This window comes from Adiantum capillus-veneris, unplaced genomic scaffold, assembly GCF_014529385.1.
Source record: "Adiantum capillus-veneris isolate H3 unplaced genomic scaffold, ASM1452938v2 Hic_scaffold_461, whole genome shotgun sequence".
Taxonomy (NCBI): Eukaryota; Viridiplantae; Streptophyta; class Polypodiopsida; order Polypodiales; family Pteridaceae; genus Adiantum; species Adiantum capillus-veneris.
In genome coordinates, this window is record NW_028221547.1 from 330,072 (window position 1) to 343,664 (window position 13,593).

General features: G+C 48.4%; 1 long non-coding RNA gene and 2 pseudogenes across 1 annotated transcript; 1 reads left to right on the forward strand and 2 right to left on the reverse strand.

Annotated features, from left to right (window-relative positions):
• Positions 1–390: 390 nt before the first annotated feature.
• On the reverse strand, positions 391–2,386 carry LOC147416815 (uncharacterized). Its single transcript, XR_015187486.1, has 2 exons — positions 959–2,386; positions 391–641 (listed from the first exon to the last, which is right to left on the reverse strand). It is a non-coding gene; the product is annotated as an uncharacterized LOC147416815 (long non-coding RNA).
• A 2,148-nt stretch (positions 2,387–4,534) lies between these two features.
• On the reverse strand, positions 4,535–6,210 carry LOC147416816 (18S ribosomal RNA; annotated as a pseudogene).
• Positions 6,211–10,053: 3,843 nt separating this feature from the next.
• Positions 10,054–11,727, forward strand: LOC147416817 (18S ribosomal RNA; annotated as a pseudogene).
• Positions 11,728–13,593: the final 1,866 nt, after the last annotated feature.

Consider the following 13,593-nt stretch of genomic DNA (forward strand, 5'->3'; position numbering starts at 1 on the left):
TTCTCTAAAACCAACGGTAGATAGGAACCGAACTGTCTCACGACGTTCTAAACCCAACTCACGTACCACTTTCATCGGCGAACAACCGAACCCTTGGGACCTTATTCAACCCCATGTGATGAGTCGACATCGAGGTGCCAAACGACTCCGTCGATAAGAGCTCTTGGGAGTCATCAGCCTGTTATCCCCGCGTACCTTTGATCCGTTGAGCGAGAGCCCTTCCACACGGGACTCCCGGATCACTATGGCCGACCTTCGTCTCTGTCCGACTAGTAAGTCTTACAGTCAGGCAGGCTTCTACCATTACGCTCATAAGCTGTTATAATATTAGCTTGAGCCTACCTTCGCACACCTCCGTTACTCTTTGGGAGGCATCCGCCCCAGATAAACTACCCACCTTGCAATATCCCGCTTCTGACAGCAGCGGCGGTTAGGCATCCAACGACGAGAGAGTGGTATTTCAAGATTGGTGGCGACATTGCCATCACCTCCCATCTATCCTACACATTAAATCAAGGATGTCACTGCAAAAGTATAGTAAAGGTGCACGGGGTCTTACCGTCTAGCCGTTAGTACTCCGCATCTTCACGGAGAATTCAATTTCACTGAGTCCATGTTGGAGACAGCGGGGCAGTCGTTACCTGTAAGTCTTGCTAAACTTTTTGGTTTAGCTTGGGCTTTCTCTTTACCCAGGCCTTTTTCTCAGTTCCAATAGAATAAGCCATAGCGGTAAGCCTGGGCGCTTCATGTAAAGTCTCTGGGGATTGGACCTCTGCTATCCAGTCTGGATGTTCTGGAGCAAGTGCATGCTTTTCCATTCCCCAATCCTGCGGATCGTCCATTGTGTCATATCTAAGTCCTTGAAGACAAGTGCACTTAGATCTTTAAAGTGTTCCCGCATGTAATGTGGCCTAAAACCTAATAATTACTTAGAAGGCTGGCGTAACTTACTGTGTACACCATTCATGCAGGTCGCTACTTATGCGACACAATAAAGTTAATCAAACGGCAATGGATGGTATTCAGTTCCATGCCATCCTCGCCTATGGCCTTATAGTCGCCTATAAGTTCGGACTATATCATCATCTCGAAGGATGTCTGGCGTGTGGTCGTTGGGGATCGAGTTTAGATCTTGGAACTACGTTCGCGGGCGCACGGCGCGAGGCTACGAAAATGGTCAGCCGCGGGCTCGAAAGACGATGTATTTCCAACTTGCTATCCTGCTGATGGTCCGCGCCACCAACTACATTTTCCATTCAGCCGTGGATAGGCCGTAGGTTGGTTGAAAGCGCTTCGCGCTGTCGACAGCCAGATTTTTTTGATTTTATCCTGTTCTGTATGAGTATTGGATACTGAAATTCGGGCGGATGTCCCAGCATATTGCCCGATTATGTTGTCGAACATCTCTGTCAAACCACCCCTTTGTCGGGGAATTTCGCTACCTTAGGACAGTTAGAGTTACTGCCGCCGTTTACCGGGCTTCCATTCAAAGCTTATAACACTTCTCCTTTTTACCTTCCGGCACCGGGCAGGTGTCAGACTCTATACATCGTGTTACCACTTAGCGGAGTCCTGTGTTTTTAATAAACAGTCGCTACCCCCAATATGTGCCGCTTTCCCAATCCTTCAATAGGAGAGCACCCCTTCTTCCGAAGTTACGGGGCCATTTTGCCGAGTTCCTTCAACATGGTCTCTCAAGCGCCTTAGTATATTCTACTTGTTCACCCGTGTCAGTTTGGGGTACGGTTGGTTTTGCATTTTAAATGTTGAATCGCCCTCCCCAATTCCACGAAGTTTTTTCCCGGAGTTTCAACCCTGCAGCCGGAGTGACTTTGTAGCCCCCTGCCCAATCATCCAATTCACGAGTTTAACAAACACGCATGGTTCAGTAGTTAAAGCAACTTCGTCGCTTTCGTGTACCCATCGGACGTTGCCCTTTCGGGGTTCCTTAGGGACCGATTCACTCTGCGTAGATTGACTGAACGCAGAAACCCTGGAAACTGGCAGGCGATCATGTTTTTCACATGATTTCTCGTTACTCATGTCAGCATTCTCACTTCTGGTACCTCCAGGTGTTGTCACCAACAACTTTCCTTGATTGACAGAACGTTCCGCTACTGACACTTGAAAAAGCTTCTTTCAAGGTCTCGTCGCTTCGGTGAGTCACTTGAGCCCCGAGACATTTTCAGTGCCATGAAGCTAGACCAGTGAGCTATTACGCTTTCTTTGAAAGATGGCTGCTTCCAAGCCCACCCCCTGGTTGTCATCGCTTGATCACTTCCTTTTCCACTAAGTGATTGCTTAAGGACCTTAGCGTACGATCTGGGCTGTTTCCCTTTCGACTTTGGATCTTAGCACCCGAAGTCTGTCTGTACAAACCCATGGCCTGTATTCGGAGTTTCCTTGGGGTCGGTCAAGCTTTGGGCTACCCTAGCCCATTGAGTGCTCTACCTCAAGCCATAAACGTTATACGCTCTACTTCAATAGATTTCGCGGAAAACCAGCTATATCCGATCTTGGTTATTCAGATAGGTAAGCCCGGAACGGAAGAGCTTTCCCCCCTCTTTGAACCGCACGTGCAAGTTTCCTTGCATACGGCTCAAATGACGAATGGGAAGTCTAGGCCCCGGCAGCTTTTGGTTCCGCGTTTTCAGGAACCGCTCGGAGCGTTTAGAGAGAAGCTAGAAGCAAAGCGCAACTCAGTTTCCTTGGTTTCCAGTATGCATGAAACCAGAAGAAAGGGCAGCTGGCTCAGCCAGGGGAACCCTAGCGGGGGAAGCCCAGCGACCCTTGCATAACCTTTGTGGCGTTACTGCTCGCAGTTATTCATTTAAGGCACGAAGTGCGTATAAATGGTCTTTTCGCGCGCGCTTCGTCATTCATGATACGAGTTAGCACCGGGCCCCCAACTCAAAAGGTCAGGTCGGCGATTCATTGAATAGATATGTCTCTATCTACCTCCGCTGCCTATTTTACCCTACCCAGTAAAGCAAGCTGGTGGCTTTTCATATCGTCTTCTGCCCACTGGACGGTATCTGATCTTACGACCAGACCTCCTGAGGGGAGCCCATTGGGTTTACCTTGTCGACATGTTGACTTTATTACAAGGAAAAGCGATCCTGTGCTATACTCCGGTGATCATTTGCCGATCGGGGCACGCAGAGGCCCATCGTGTCCCAAATCACATTCTGGTTCATTCTTCGCCAACAGAGTGCCTGCTGGCCCGTAATGATACAGCAGCTTTATGGTTTCTACGAAGCGTTGTCGCACAGTTCACTTGCGTTGATCAGTAGTCTTGCCACTCCTAGCGGGTTCTATGCTGCCACCTCTTGCATTGTTTTGTTAGCTTCACACCCTCCCCAAAGGAACGCATGGTGGGGTAGGAGCCTCCCGCTAAGCTGAAATGACAGTAGCCTTGCAATCGGGTCTCCCCGGACACTTGCTTGTAAAGGAGACAGGGCGCGCGATTTGAAAGGGATAACCAAAGAAGCGCGCTTTTTTAGGGCCCTCTCTCTCCAGCGGAGTGACGTTTGCCCTAACGCAAGCAATTTTGCATTCTGCGGAATCTCATTTCAGCCAGCCATTTCTTTTCAAACAGTTTTCTCTTTTCGATTTGAAAAGAATGGAATGTTGAGAAAGAGTTAGTGCCGTTAGGCACTTCCCCCGGCAAAAGTGGGCGCTGCAGGCACTTACCCTGCCCGGCGGAAGAGAGGGACCTTAGGCTCCCGAAAGGAAAGTGCCGGTAAGTACAACGTTGGTCTTGAGTTTGGCGGCTGCCATAACCATTGCCTTATGCTCCTCAAGTCGCACGGCCTTTCCAAGCCGCTCTATCTCTCGATTGAGATTAGACTATACATTTTTCTCATCTCTAATTTAAGGTCAACGTTAGGGTACAAGTGCCGATGCAATATTTTCATAAAGGTGTGACTCTTGGTCAAAGAAGGCCTTGGTCTCTTCTCCATAAGCCGGACCGCCAACGTCAAGGCGAGATCACATTGGTCCAGTCCCCGCCCAGTGGAAGCATCCACTCGGATAGCAAGGAAAGGTCAGATGACTGCAGCATCCGCCGCTAGCAATTGTTTAGAATGACTGCAGCCACGTCATCGCTTTGGTGGTCGAATTACTGCAGTTAATTCGAAGAATTGCCTAGCTTTTGCTATCCGTTATGGCGTTCCTTTCTCTTCTCCTCTTCGCATCTTTAGTGGGTCCGGGCTGTCAACTATGTCTCCCGACAATTCTCAGTACATATAGCGGAAAACGCTTTTCACATATCGAGGTCGGAATGGATCAGGTGTTCCGCGTTTTACTAGGATGCCCGGACAAAACAAACACGCTTGATTAAGAAACAAAAAAGTGCTAACGACAAAAGCACCTGCCAGAGAAAATGCAAATACAGCTAGTACAAGCCTTTGATTATTTAATCGCTACCAACCCCACACTTCCCCCTCGCACAGTTAGCTTACCCGAACGAATTGACTTTATCAACTCACGTACAGTTAATAAAAAGACGCTAGCGCCTCCCTTTAAGATTCCCTCCAGCCACAGGTTCCCCTACGACTACCATGTTACGACTTCACCCATCACTGACCCAACCCAACCGTGATATGCGCCAAGGAGACCACCCATACCAAAATGGGCCACACTCAACGCCGGCATGAAACACTTTAGCAATAGGTGATCTCTGGTCGATGCTTTGGGCGAAACCAATTCCCAGGGTGTGACGGGCGGTGTGTACGGGCCCGGGTACGTATTCACCGCGGCATGCTGATCCGCGATTACTAGCGATTCCAACTTCATGTTCTCGAGTTGCAGAGAACAATCCGAACTGAGGCAATCTTTATGGATTCGCTCCGCCTTACGGCCCTGCTTCCTATTGTAATTGCCATTGTAGCACGTGTGTAGCCCAGCCCATAAGGGCCATGCGGACTTGACGTCATCCCCACCTTCCTCCATAGTAGAACTATAGGCAGTCTCCTGTGAGTGCAACATCGGCACAGAGGAAGTGTCATCAATCCCGTACCGCCCCGCTGACAAGTAAATAATGACATTGATCCTTTGAGAGCAGCATGTCTTAGCAACACAAAACAAGGGTTTCGCTCGTTATAGGAGTTAACCAAAAACGTCTCACGACACGAGCTGACGACAGCCATGCAGCACCTGTATGAATTTTCGTTTCATCCCGTTAAGGACAAGCACACTTGTTCATATGTCAAGTGTTCATACGTCAAGTGTTCATATGTCAAGGGCTGGTAAGGTTTTTGCGCGTTGTATCGAATTAAACCACATGCTCCACCGCTTGTGCAAGCCCCCGTCAATTCCTTTGAGTTTCAGTCTTGCGACCGTACTCCCCAGGCGGAGTGTTTAATGCGTTAGCTGAGCCCCCGATCCGCGGACCAAGGACGAACACTCATCGTTTACGGCATGGACTACCAGGGTATCTAATCCTGTTTGCTCCCCACGCTTTCGCACCTCAGCGTCAGTAGAAACCCAGAAAGCTGCCTTCGCTACTTCGGCGTTCTTTCGTATATCTCCGGATTTTATCCCTACCACACGAAATTCCACTCCCCTCTATCCCACTCAAGTGAATTGGTTTTGAAAGCATTCCGCCAGTTGAGCTGGCGCCTTTAACTTTCAACCTGATTCACTGCCTACGTGCCCTTTACGCCCAGTCATTCCGAATAACACTAGCCCCTCCCGTCTTACCGCGGCTGCTGGCACGGAATTAGCCGGGGCTTCTTTTTCGAGTCTTGTCATAATCGTCACTCGACGAAAGAGCTTTACAAGCGGCATTGCCCTCCCGCGTTAGCGACGTTTTTTCACTCACTCACGCGGCATTGCTGGATCAGGCTTTCGCCCATTGTCCAATATTCCCCACTGCTGCCCTCCCTATGGAGTCTGGGCCGTGTCTCAGTCCCAGTGTGGCTGATCGTCCGAAAAGATCAGCTAAGCATCTGCGGCTTGGTCAGCCTTTACCCAACCAACTACCTAATACTACGCAGGCTCATCAAATAGCGCTTTTTAGCTTTATCGAAGCTTGCTTTTTTGCTTTCGTTTCTTTGGGATTCGGCCCAAACTGTTTGGCAGATTCCCACGCGTTACGCACCCGTTTGCCACTTTGTCTTCAACTGTTCTATAAACAGAAAACAACGTTCAACTTGCATGTGTTAAGCATATCGCCAGCGTTCATTCTGAGCCAGGATCAAACTCGGTTTTTTGGTTAAAAAAGGTCAATCTTTGTCGTTGATGATCTCTTGGTTAGTTACCAGCTCTTGCCAATAACCGTAAGCGGAACGGCCATCGGCAAGGCGAATCATCTTACGTCCCGGGATTGGGGCCGAGCGGGGGTTAAGCATAATCTCAGATCAACAAAGCAGTGCTCAACTAAATAATAGATACTACCGCGACCTTTCCGATCCAGGAAAGCGACCGGACTTGAACCGGTGCCGTTTCCTTTCCTGGTACATAGGAATGCTCTATCCCTTAAGCTACGTGAGCCAAACGGGGAAGCCCAACAACCCCAAGCCCCCTGTTACTTTGTCGCCTGTGCGCCTCTCTTTTTGTTGAGTGCCCAAAAACACAACACTCTGGCTATCCAATTTCACTCCACCTTATGATTGATAGCCGACAAGTACACAGCTTGCTATCAACGACCGACCTGGCCTCTTAGTTTAGTGGTTTGTTACGTAAAGGATGGCTAAAGCCTAAAGACAAAGATTCTCTAGCGTTCTCGTATAATAGTCAACTATAATAATCAAATGTAAATATTTGTGTGGTTAATGGACAGATCATCAAGAGGTGACTTGCGATGTTGAGAAGTCCCCACTTGCGCTTGGTCCGGGATCCCTGAGGGATAGTTTGGCTTCAGGGCGGGCGCTCCAGCAAAGCTAATTCTGTATGCCTATGCAGCGTGTTAGCCAAAGAAGAAGACTGAATTAACGCCATAGCTGCTCTCCGCAGTCTTAGTAAGAGATTTTATCCTACTTGGTTTTGTGAATAAAGAAAGTTGAACTGTGCTCGATACAAATCCGCAAGGTTTCAGAGCCTCTCCAATTCCAAAAGCATGCCCCGCACAAAAGAAACAAAAAAACAGCTTCCGCTTACGGAAAGCCCCGCAACGAAACCTAAACCAAACAAGAGCATGGTGCAATTAATGCTTTTCTTTTAACATCTGTTTTTACACATTTTCATAAATGCTTTTATGTAGTGTAGCTAGCACGCAAAAAAGCTAATGTCGAACGGAGTAAAGCAGTTGGCCGGCAAAGATTGCTTTGCTTCGATTTTGCTTTCTTTTAAGCAAACGCATCTTTTTCTGCTTTCGCTTGTTTGCTTTCTCTATCGCATCTTTTTCTTTGCTTACAGCTTGCTTTCCTTTTCTTTTAAACGGTGTTATCTTTGCTTTAAAACTGCTGACAACATGTAGTGCGGGGCAGGATTCGAACCTGCAGTCTCAGGTCATGAGCCTGACGAGTTGGCCATTTACTCCACCCCGCAATCTTGGCCTTGGCGTTTGGGGTTGGTTGCCCACCAGCATAGGGACCACCTAGCCTACCATCGGTCCGAGAGGTTACGTTAGCCTAGCACCTAAAGATCTAAGGGGAACGATACTCCCCAGGCGGGATACTTAACGCTAAGTTAGCTACAGCACTTAGGGGTTGATACGCGCAGCGCAGCGATTAGTCTCCATCGTTTACGGCTAGGACAGGGTATCTAATCCCATTCGCTCCCCGCTTTCATCTCTCAGTGTCAGTGTTGGCCTAGCAGAGTGTCTTTGCCAAAGGAAAGGTGTTTGAATTGATTTCTACGCATGAAATAAATTGGAGCAGTGGTTTTAAAGCCTTTTTTTTTCTCCGTGCGTCGTATCCATAACTTTTTATTCTGAAGCAGACATATCATCTCATTAGGAGTTGCCTCGATACCACCGGCATTGCAGCGCCAGTAACTTAATTATTCTCTTATCCCTCGCCCTCAAAGCGTACAGAATCAGTGACCACTCCGCATACAGCCTCAAACATACGCGTACAAAATCACAGCGGACCACTCCGGCCTCAAAGCGTACAAAATCAGTAAAATATCTTATTTGTGTCCATCCTTTGCCTTGCAGGGAATCGGTGGTTCACGATAAATGGAAAGTAAAACTTCGAATTACAACGTGAACCACCGATTCCCCGTCAAGGCAAAGGATGGAACAAATAAGATATTACCTATTTTGTACGCTTTGAGGCCCGGAGTGAGTCGCTGATTATTGTACGCGTATGCTTTGAGGCGTATGCGTGAGTGGCGTACACTGATTCTGTACGCTTTGAGGGCGAGGGATAAGAGAATAATTAAGTTACTGGCGCTGCAATGCCGGTGAATCGAGGCAACTCCTAATGAGATGATATGTCTGCTTCAGAATAAAAAGTTATGGATACACGCACGGAGAAAAAAAAAGGCTTAAAACCACTGCTCCAATATTTCATGCGTAGAAATCACTTCAAACACCTTTCCTTTTGGCAAGACACTCTGCTAGGCCAACACTGACACCCTGAGAGATGAACGGGGAGCGAATGGGATTAGATACCCAGTGCCTAGCCGTAAACGATGGAGACTAATCGCTGCGCTGTCGCGTATCAACCCCTAAGTGCTGTAGCTAACTTAGCGTTAAGTATCCCGCCTGGGAGTATCGTATCCCCTTAGATCTTTAGGAGCTAGGCTAACGTACCTCTCGGGCCGATTGTAGGCTAGGTGGTCCCTATGCTGGTGGGCAACCAACCCCAAACGCCAGGCCAAGATTGCGGGGGGAGTAAATGGCCAACTCGTCAGGCTCATGACTGAAGACTGCAGGTTCGAATCCTGCCCCCGCACTACATGTTTTCAGCAGTTTTAAAGCAAAGAAAAACACCGTTTAAAAGAAAAGGAAACGCAAGCTGTAAGCAAAGAAAAGATGCGATAGAGAAAGCAAACAAGCGAAAGCAGAAAAAGATGCGTTTGCTTTAAAAGAAAGCAAAATCGAAGCAAAGCACATCTTTGCCGGCCAACTGCTTTACTCCGTTCGACATTAGCTTTTTTGCGTGCTAGCTACACTACATAAAAGCATTTATGAAAATGTGTAAAAAACAGATGTTAAAAGAAAAGCATTAATGCACCATGCTCTTGTTTGGTTTAGGTTTCGTTGCGGGCCTTTCCGTAAGCGGAAGCTGTTTTTGTTTCTTTTGTGCGGGGCATGCTTTTGGAATTGGAGAGGCTCTAAGAACTGAAACCTTGCGGATTTGTATCGAGCACAGTTCAAACTTTCTTTATTCACAACCCAAGTAGGATAAAATCTCTTACTAAGACTGCGGAGAGCAGCTATGGCGTTAATTCAGTCTTCTTCTTTGGCTAACACGCTGCATAGGCATACAGAATTAGCTTTGCTGGACGCCCGCCCTGAAGCCAAACTATCCCTCAGGGATCCCGACCAAGCGCAAGTGGGACTTCTCAACATCGCAAGTCACCTCTTGATGATCAGTCCATTAAACCACACCAATATTTACATTTGATTATTATAGTTTGACTATTATACGAACCTAGAGAATCTTTGTCTTTAGGCTTTAGCCATCCTTTACGTAACAAACCACTAACTAAGAGGCCAGGTCGTTGATAGCAAGCTGTGTACTTGTCGGCTATCAATCATAAGGTGGAGTGAAATTGGATAGCCGAGAGTGTTGTGTTTTTGGGCACTCAACAAAAAGAGAGGCGCACAGGCGACAAAGTAACAGGGGGCTTGGGGTTGTTGGGCTTCCCCGTTTGGCTCACGTAGCTTAAGGGATAGAGCATTCCTATGTACCAGGAAAGGAAACGGCACCGGTTCAAGTCCGGTCGCTTTCCTGGATCGGAAAGGTCGCGGTAGTATCTATTATTTAGTTGAGCACTGCTTTGTTGATCTGAGATTATGCTTAACCCCCGCTCGGCCCCAATCCCGGGACGTAAGATGATTCGCCTTGCCGATGGCCGTTCCGCTTACGGTTATTGGCAAGAGCTGGTAACTAACCAAGAGATCATCAACGACAAAGATTGACCTTTTTTAACCAAAAAACCGAGTTTGATCCTGGCTCAGAATGAACGCTGGCGATATGCTTAACACATGCAAGTTGAACGTTGTTTTCTGTTTATAGAACAGTTGAAGACAAAGTGGCAAACGGGTGCGTAACGCGTGGGAATCTGCCAAACAGTTTGGGCCGAATCCCAAAGAAACGAAAGCAAAAAAGCAAGCTTCGATAAAGCTAAAAAGCGCTATTTGATGAGCCTGCGTAGTATTAGGTAGTTGGTTGGGTAAAGGCTGACCAAGCCGCAGATGCTTAGCTGATCTTTTCGGACGATCAGCCACACTGGGACTGAGACACGGCCCAGACTCCATAGGGAGGCAGCAGTGGGGAATATTGGACAATGGGCGAAAGCCCGATCCAGCAATATCGCGTGAGTGAGTGAAAAACGTCGCTAACGCGAGGAAGGGCAATGCCGCTTGTAAAGCTCTTTCGTCGAGTGACGATTATGACAAGACTCGAAAAAGAAGCCCCGGCTAATTCCGTGCCAGCAGCCGCGGTAAGACGGGAGGGGCTAGTGTTATTCGGAATGACTGGGCGTAAAGGGCACGTAGGCAGTGAATCAGGTTGAAAGTTAAAGGCGCCAGCTCAACTGGCGGAATGCTTTCAAAACACAATTCACTTGAGTGGGATAGAGGGGAGTGGAATTTCGTGTGGTAGGGATAAAATCCGGAGATATACGAAAGAACGCCGAAGTAGCGAAGGCAGCTTTCTGGGTTTCTACTGACGCTAGGGTGCGAAAGCTTGGGGAGCAAACAGGATTAGATACCCTGGTAGTCCATGCCGTAAACGATGAGTGTTCGTCCTTGGTCCGCGGATCGGGGGCTCAGCTAACGCATTAAACACTCCGCCTGGGGAGTACGGTCGCAAGACTGAAACTCAAAGGAATTGACGGGGGCTTGCACAAGCGGTGGAGCATGTGGTTTAATTCGATACAACGCGCAAAACCTTACCAGCCCTTGACATATGAACACTTGACGTATGAACACTTGACATATGAACAAGTGTGCTTGTCCTTAACGGGATGAAACGAAAATTCATACAGGTGCTGCATGGCTGTCGTCAGCTCGTGTCGTGAGACGTTTTTGGTTAACTCCTATAACGAGCGAAACCCTTGTTTTGTGTTGCTAAGACATGCTGCTCTCAAAGGATCAATGTCATTATTTACTTGTCAGCGGGGCGGTACGGGATTGATGACACTTCCTCTGTGCCGATGTTGCACTCACAGGAGACTGCCTATAGTTCTACTATGGAGGAAGGTGGGGATGACGTCAAGTCCGCATGGCCCTTATGGGCTGGGCTACACACGTGCTACAATGGCAATTACAATAGGAAGCAGGGCCGTAAGGCGGAGCGAATCCATAAAGATTGCCTCAGTTCGGATTGTTCTCTGCAACTCGAGAACATGAAGTTGGAATCGCTAGTAATCGCGGATCAGCATGCCGCGGTGAATACGTACCCGGGCCCCGTACACACCGCCCGTCACACCCTGGGAATTGGTTTCGCCCAAAGCATCGACCAGAGATCACCTATTGCTAAAGTGTTTCATGCCGGCGTTGAGTGTGGCCCATTTTGGTATGGGTGGTCTCCTTGGCGCATATCACGGTTGGGTCAGTGACTGGGGTGAAGTCGTAACATGGTAGTCGTAGGGGAACCTGTGGCTGGAGGGAATCTTAAAGGGAGGCGCTAGCGTCTTTTTATTAACTGTACGTGAGTTGATAAAGTCAATTCGTTCGGGTAAGCTAACTGTGCGAGGGGAAGTGTGGGGTTGGTAGCGATTAAATAATCAAAGGCTTGTACTAGCTGTATTTGCATTTTCTCTGGCAGGTGCTTTTGTCGTTAGCACTTTTTTGTTTCTTAATCAAGCGTGTTTGTTTTGTCCGGGCATCCTAGTAAAACGCGGAACACCTGATCCCATTCCGACCTCGATATGTGAAAAGCGTTTTCCGCTATATGTACTGAGAATTGTCGGGAGACATAGTTGACAGCCCGGACCCACTAAAGATGCGAAGAGGAGAAGAGAAAGGAACGCCATAACGGATAGCAAAAGCTAGGCAATTCTTCGAATTAACTGCAGTAATTCGACCACCAAAGCGATGACGTGGCTGCAGTCATTCTAAACAATTGCTAGCGGCGGATGCTGCAGTCATCTGACCTTTCCTTGCTATCCGAGTGGATGCTTCCACTGGGCGGGGACTGGACCAATGTGATCTCGCCTTGACGTTGGCGGTCCGGCTTATGGAGAAGAGACCAAGGCCTTCTTTGACCAAGAGTCACACCTTTATGAAAATATTGCATCGGCACTTGTACCCTAACGTTGACCTTAAATTAGAGATGAGAAAAATGTATAGTCTAATCTCAATCGAGAGATAGAGCGGCTTGGAAAGGCCGTGCGACTTGAGGAGCATAAGGCAATGGTTATGGCAGCCGCCAAACTCAAGACCAACGTTGTACTTACCGGCACTTTCCTTTCGGGAGCCTAAGGTCCCTCTCTTCCGCCGGGCAGGGTAAGTGCCTGCAGCGCCCACTTTTGCCGGGGGAAGTGCCTAACGGCACTAACTCTTTCTCAACATTCCATTCTTTTCAAATCGAAAAGAGAAAACTGTTTGAAAAGAAATGGCTGGCTGAAATGAGATTCCGCAGAATGCAAAATTGCTTGCGTTAGGGCAAACGTCACTCCGCTGGAGAGAGAGGGCCCTAAAAAAGCGCGCTTCTTTGGTTATCCCTTTCAAATCGCGCGCCCTGTCTCCTTTACAAGCAAGTGTCCGGGAGACCCGATTGCCAAGGCTACTGTCATTTCAGCTTAGCGGGAGGCTCCTACCCCACCATGCGTTCCTTTGGGGAGGGTGTGAAGCTAACAAAACAATGCAAGAGGTGGCAGCATAGAACCCGCTAGGAGTGGCAAGACTACTGATCAACGCAAGTGAACTGTGCGACAACGCTTCGTAGAAACCATAAAGCTGCTGTATCATTACGGGCCAGCAGGCACTCTGTTGGCGAAGAATGAACCAGAATGTGATTTGGGACACGATGGGCCTCTGCGTGCCCCGATCGGCAAATGATCACCGGAGTATAGCACAGGATCGCTTTTCCTTGTAATAAAGTCAACATGTCGACAAGGTAAACCCAATGGGCTCCCCACAGGAGGTCTGGTCGTAAGATCAGATACCGTCCAGTGGGCAGAAGACGATATGAAAAGCCACCAGCTTGCTTTACTGGGTAGGGTAAAATAGGCAGCGGAGGTAGATAGAGACATATCTATTCAATGAATCGCCGACCTGACCTTTTGAGTTGGGGGCCCGGTGCTAACTCGTATCATGAATGACGAAGCGCGCGCGAAAAGACCATTTATACGCACTTCGTGCCTTAAATGAATAACTGCGAGCAGTAACGCCACAAAGGTTATGCAAGGGTCGCTGGGCTTCCCCCGCTAGGGTTCCCCTGGCTGAGCCAGCTGCCCTTTCTTCTGGTTTCATGCATACTGGAAACCAAGGAAACTGAGTTGCGCTTTGCTTCTAGCTTCTCTCTAAAC